Raw genomic sequence first — 7,724 nt, forward strand, 5'->3', positions numbered from 1 at the left:
AAAAGGTTCAACAGAAACTTACTATAATACTGCTCCTATATACAAGAATATAACTACTATAATACTGCCCCCTATATACAGGAATATAACTACTATAATACTGCCCCCTATATACAGGAATACAACTACTATAATACTGCTCCTATATACAGGGATATAACTACTATAATACTGCTCCTATATACAGGAATATAACTACTATAATACTGCTCCTATATACAGGGATATAACTACTATAATACTGCTCCTATATACAGGAATATAACTACTATAATACTGCTCCTATATACAGGAATATAACTACTATAATACTGCTCCTATATACAGGAATATAACTACTATAATACTGCTATATACAGGAATATAACTACTATAATACTGCTCCTATATACAGGAATATAACTACTATAATACTGCCCCCTATATACAGGAATATAACTACTATAATACTGCTCCTATATACAGGAATATAACTACTATAATACTGCTCCTATATACAGGAATATAACTACTATAATACTGCTCCTATATACAGGAATATAACTACTATAATACTGCTCCTATATACAGGGATATATTTACTATAATACTGCTCCCTATATACAGGAATATAACTACTATAATACTGCTCCTATATACAGGGATATAACTACTATAATACTGCTCCTATATACAGGAATATAACTACTATAATACTGCTCCTATATACAGGGATATAACTACTATAATACTGCTCCTATATACAGGGATATAACTACTATAATACTGCCCCTATATACAGGGATATAACTACTATAATACTGCTCCTATATACATTGATATAACTACTATAATACTGCTCCTATATACAGGAATATAACTACTATAATACTGCTCCTATATACAGGGATATAACTACTATAATACTGCTCCTATATACAGGAATATAAGTACTATAATACTGCTCCTATATACAGGGATATAACTACTATAATACTGCTCCTATATACAGGAATATACTACTATAATACTGCTCCTATATACAGGGATATAACTACTATAATACTGCTCCTATATACAGGAATATAACTACTATAATACTGCCCCCTATATACAGGGATATAACTACTATAATACTGCTCCTATATACAGGGATATAACTACTATAATACTGCCCCTATATACAGGGATATAACTACTATAATACTGCTCCTATATACAGGGATATAACTACTATAATACTGCTCCTATATACAAGGATATAACTACTATAATACTGCCCCTATATACAGGGATATAACTACTATAATACTGCTCCTATATACAGGGATATAACTACTATAATACTGCTCCTATATACAGGAATATAACTACTATAATACTGCTCCTATATACAGGGATATAACTACTATAATACTGCTCCTATATACAGGAATATAAGTACTATAATACTGCTCCTATATACAGGGATATAACTACTATAATACTGCTCCTATATACAGGAATATACTACTATAATACTGCTCCTATATACAGGGATATAACTACTATAATACTGCTCCTATATACAGGAATATAACTACTATAATACTGCCCCCTATATACAGGGATATAACTACTATAATACTGCTCCTATATACAGGGATATAACTACTATAATACTGCCCCTATATACAGGGATATAACTACTATAATACTGCTCCTATATACAGGGATATAACTACTATAATACTGCTCCTATATACAGGAATATAACTACTATAATACTACTCCTATATACAGGGATATAACTACTATAATACTGCTCCTATATACAGGAATATAACTACTATAATACTGCCCCCTATATACAGGAATATAACTACTATAATACTGCTCCTATATACAGGAATATAACTACTATAATACTGCTCCTATATACAGGAATATAACTACTATAATACTGCTCCTATATACAGGGATATAACTACTATAATACTGCTCCCTATATACAAGAATATAACTACTATAATACTGCCCCTATATACAGGGATATAACTACTATAATACTGCTCCTATATACAGGAATATAACTACTATAATACTGCTCCTATATACAGGAATATAACTACTATAATACTGCTCCTATATACAAGGATATAACTACTATAATACTGCTCCTATATACAGGAATATAACTACTATAATCACAAAGCAGGAGAGAGTGGATCGCACCGCCCTTGCAATCTCCGGCAACCGGATCCACAGGTGAGAGTCCAGCAAGGTATCCCCGATATGGCCACTATGTATAGGGTGCTCCGTATAATAAGTCAGGTAATGTACAAACAAAAGAGAATAAAGATACGTGCACTCACCAATGTAGTGTGCCGCTGGGGTACTTTAATGGAGGTTACATCCACATGTGCAGGGAGGGGGGAGTGGAGGCAGGTGTCTGTTCAGTGGTAGACAACAATTGTTTCACGTGTTCCCACGCTTCTTCCGGTCTACGGAATGACGCCATGCCACTAAGGAGGTGCTTAAATACATGATAGTGTAAGTGATACAAACAGATTAAAATAATATTAAACAAACGGTGCAAACTCGTTGCGCTCGTTTAACCCTAAAGGACCGAGGGCATTTAGTTTAGAAATCCATAGAGTCTCTTTGCGTAGTAGGTTAAGGTGGCGGTCTCCGCCTCTCGAGGCTTGGTTAACTCTTTCCAACCCGCAAAACTTGAGACATCTCGTATTCCCTTGATGGATTTGGCGTACGTGATCAATCAATCTGGGTACGCCTTTCCCTGATCGTACAGAGTAGCAATGTTCTTTGTATCGGGTGGCTAGGGCTCGCTTAGTCTTACCTACATAAAACCGTCCGCAGTCGCAGATGATGGCATAAACCACGAATGTGGTTTTGCAGGTGATTAGGTTACTGACTCTGCATTCTACGCCATTTAAACTGATGTAAGCTACATTGAGCATTTATGGACAGTAGGAACAGTTCCCGCACCTCTTGTTTCCATCAGGTATGGAGGCACTTAGCCAGGATTCCTTCCTTTGTTTCGAAGGTGGTGGTTTGATCGCGTCAGCGACAGTTCTGTTCTTGCGGTGGGCTATAATGGGTCTGGCTGCGGTGCTCTCTTGTAAATCGGCATCTTGTGTCAAGATGCCCCAATGTCTATGAATAATTTGGCGTAAGGTATCGTTCATAGGAGAGTTGCTGAAGATAAAGGAAAAGCGGTCAGATTTCTTATCCTGTCTATTTCTGTTTCCCCTCAGCAAATCGCACCTCTTGGTGTTGCGTGCTCTCTGAAGGGCTACATCCACTAATTTCTCTGGATATGCTCTTTCGAGCAATCTACCTTTGAGTTCCTCAGCCTGTCGCTCAAAACCATTCTCGTCGCTATTGACTTTTCTGACCCTCAGCATTTGGCTGTAGGGTATAGCGTCCCTGGTATGGGCAGGGTGTGAACTGTGGTAGTGCAAGAGGGAGTTACACGAATTTGGTTTCCTATAGATGGAGGTGGAGATCACCTCGTTGTGTATCTCCACCAAAACATCCAGGAATTCCAATCGCGTCCCTCCAAACACACTTGTAAAGGCCATATTGACGCGGTTGGTGGTGTTTAAATAGTGTACAAAGTTAGAGAAATCATCCTCCGTGCCCTCCCAGATGATGAAAATATCATCTACGTACCTAAAGTACGTTTTAATAAACTTAATGAAGGGATTGGCTGCGGAAAAAACCAGGTCACTCTCAAAAAACGCCAAAAATAAATTTGCGTATGTGCTCCTATATACAGGAATATAACTACTATAATACTGCTCCTATATACAGGAATATATACTACTATAATACTGCTCCTATATACAGGGATATAACTACTATAATACTGCTCCTATATACAGGAATATAACTACTATAATACTGCCCCCTATATACAGGAATATAACTACTATAATACTGCTCCCTATATACAGGAATATAACTACTATAATACTGCCCCTATATACAGGAATATACTACTATAATACTGCTCCTATATACAGGAATATACTACTATAATACTGCCCCCTATATACAGGAATATAACTACTATAATACTGCCCCTATATACAGGGATATAACTACTATAATACTGCCCCCTATATACAAGAATATAACTACTATAATACTGCTCCTATATACAGGAATATAACTACTATAATACTGCTCCTATATACAGGGATATACTACTATAATACTGCTCCTATATACAGGAATATAACTACTATAATACTGCCCCCTATATACAGGAATATAACTACTATAATACTGCTCCTATATACAGGAATATAACTCCTATAATACTGCCTCCTATATACAGGAATATAACTACTATAATACTGTTCCTATATACAGGAATATAACTACTATAATACTGCTCCTATATACAGGAATATAACTACTATAATACTGCTCCTATATACAGGGATATAACTACTATAATACTGCTCCTATATACAGGAATATAACTGCTATAATACTGCCCCATGCTGACTATTTTCTACATGTTCAGGGATATCTGCTACTATATTGGTGACTTCCTCAGGATGTTTCTTCGCTCTCGGATGACATTCGGGTCAGTACCGTAGTGTCGGCCTCTTCCGCGCTCGGCCTTCAGTGTTAGATGTGATGTCGCTTCCGTTATTAATAGATGAGTCCAGATTGATGCAATTAGCTGTGTAATCAGGCAAACCCGGGGCGGAATTAGGTCAAGATCATTTGGATGAGTCTGTAATGTGGAATATAATTTATGGTGACCACGGACTGATCGCTGTGACCTCATATCTGCGTGCGGAGGACCACAGCGTGACGGGGGAACTGATAGCACAACAGGCAGTCACAGAACTGTGGGCATAGATAGATAGATAGATAGATAGGAGATAGGAGATAGGAGATAGATAGATAGGAGATAGGAGATAGATAGATAGATAGATAGGAGATAGATAGGAGATAGATAGGAGATAGATAGGAGATAGATAGATAGATAGATAGGAGATAGATAGATAGATAGATAGATAGATAGATAGATAGATAGATAGATAGATAGGAGATAGATAGATAGATAGGAGATAGATAGGAGATAGACAGGAGATAGATAGGAGATAGATAGATAGGAGATAGATAGATAGATAGATAGATAGATAGATAGATAGATAGATAGGAGATAGATAGGAGATAGATAGATAGATAGATAGATAGATAGATAGATAGATAGATAGATAGATAGATAGGAGATAGGAGATAGATAGATAGATAGGAGATAGATAGATAGGAGATAGATAGATAGATAGATAGATAGATAGGAGATAGATAGATAGCAGATAGATAGATAGATAGGAGATAAATAGATAGATAGATAGGAGATAGATAGATAGATAGATAGATAGATAGATAGATAGATAGATAGATAGGAGATAGATAGATAGATAGGAGATAGATAGATAGATAGGAGATAAATAGATAGATAGATAGGAGATAGATAGATAGATAGATAGATAGATAGATAGATAGATAGATAGATAGGAGATAGATAGATAGATAGGAGATAGATAGATAGATAGATAGATAGATAGATAGATAGGAGATAGATAGATAGATAGATAGATAGGAGATAGATAGATAGATAGATAGATAGATAGGAGATAGATAGATAGCAGATAGATAGATAGATAGATAGGAGATAGATAGATAGATAGATAGATAGATAGGAGATAAATAGATAGATAGATAGATAGATAGATAGGAGATAGATAGATAGATAGATAGGAGATAAATAGATAGATAGATAGGAGATAGATAGATAGATAGATAGATAGATAGATAGATAGATAGGAGATAGATAGATAGATAGATAGATAGATAGATAGATAGATAGATAGATAGGAGATAGATAGGAGATAGATAGATAGGAGATAGATAGATAGATAGATAGATAGATAGATAGATAGATAGGAGATAGATAGATAGATAGGAGATAAATAGATAGATAGATAGGAGATAGATAGGAGATAGATAGATAGATAGATAGATAGGAGATAGATAGGAGATAGATAGATAGATAGATAGATAGATAGATAGATAGATAGGAGATAAATAAATAGATAGATAGATAGATAGATAGGAGATAGATAGATAGGAGATAGATAGATAGGAGATAGATAGATAGATAGGAGATAGATAGATAGATAGGAGATAGATAGATAGATAGATAGGAGATAAATAGATAGATAGATAGATAGATAGATAGATAGATAGATAGATAGATAGATAGATAGGAGATAGATAGATAGGAGATAGATAGATAGATAGATAGGAGATAGATAGATAGATAGATAGATAGATAGATAGATAGATAGATAGATAGGAGATAGATAGATAGGAGATAGATAGATAGATAGATAGATAGGAGATAGATAGGAGATAGATAGATAGATAGATAGATAGATAGATAGATAGATAGATAGATAGATAGATAGGAGATAGATAGATAGGAGATATATAGATAGATAGATAGATAGATAGATAGATAGATAGATAGATAGGAGATAGATAGATAGATAGATAGATAGGAGATAGATAGATACACAGATAGATAGATAGATCCCAGCCGGAGCGTACACACATTGTATACGCTCCAGCCGAGATCTGTGCGGCACCGGAAAAAACTGACAGGTCAGTTTTCTGCGTCCAGAATTCAGTGAATTGCGGCCGCAGAAGGACCAGTCAGTTCACACAGTGAAGCGAGCTGCTCCGGTCACTCGCTTCACTGTGCGCTATGGGAAGCTCGGATGCATCAGAGCTCTGCGGCCGGAAAGATCATCCGGCCAGTATTTAAGTACCGGCCGAGAAGATTTGGCCAGAGATCGGCCGTTCCGTGACCTGGCCGGGGTCACGGAACGGCCGGTCTCTTACATAGTGAGAACATAGCCTTAGGGGACGTATCTAAGGGCCCTATTATACACACAGATATCTGACAGATTACTGAAGCCAAAGCCAGGAATGGATTTAAAAAGAGAAATCTCAGTCTTTTCTTTATGACCTGTTTACTGTTTATAATCTGTTCCTGGCTTTGGCTTCAATAATCTTTCAGTTATCTGTGTGTGTAACCGGGCCCTAAGTTTAGATACCTGTATGTAGTATGGGGCAGATGACTCCCAGTCATGTGAAGGTGGAAACAGGTCGAGATAAATCTCCCCTTTAAGTGTTATTCATTCGGCTCCTGTCTCCATGACGGTGCAGATGTCTTGTTGTGATTCTTAAGCCACACCCCTTTGACACTTTCTTTTTTCTGACATTCTTGCAGTTTACAGAACATGAGTAAAATGATGAAAATGAGGCTGTGTGGTGGCCCCTGGACAGGAGACTGGGGCCCCCCTGGTGTCCGCTTCAGGGCCCGCACCATCACGGGTCACTACTATGAATTATAATACCAGGTGCAATTAGAGGAAATCACAGAGCAAATGTGCAGAAGAGGCGGCAGAGGAGGCGGCAGCAGCGGCAGAGGAGGCAGCAGAAGAGGCGGCAGCAGCGGCATCCCCAACCGCAGCATCTGAAAGACACCGAGGGTACTGTCACATCATACCTGCAGAGCATTGCATCCACAGCGGCAGCACCTGGAAGATGCGATAATATACCCCCAATATTGTCACATCATACCTGCAGAGCATTGCATCCCCAGCCGCAGAACCTGGAAGACGTGGTCATATACCACCAGATTGTCA

The 7,724-nt window shown here is 37.2% G+C and overlaps 1 long non-coding RNA gene across 1 annotated transcript in view; it reads left to right on the plus strand.

The window, feature by feature from the left end:
* Positions 1-7,484, plus strand: part of LOC138787830 (uncharacterized) — a 55,855-nt gene extending 48,371 nt beyond the window's left edge. The window contains exon 3 of the long non-coding RNA XR_011362518.1: positions 7,307-7,484. This is a non-coding gene — a long non-coding RNA (uncharacterized lncRNA). The remainder of the gene's footprint in view (positions 1-7,306) is intronic.
* The last annotated feature ends 240 nt before the right edge of the window (positions 7,485-7,724 follow it).

Source organism: Dendropsophus ebraccatus, chromosome 4 (genome assembly GCF_027789765.1).
Source record: "Dendropsophus ebraccatus isolate aDenEbr1 chromosome 4, aDenEbr1.pat, whole genome shotgun sequence".
Taxonomy (NCBI): domain Eukaryota; kingdom Metazoa; phylum Chordata; class Amphibia; order Anura; family Hylidae; genus Dendropsophus; species Dendropsophus ebraccatus.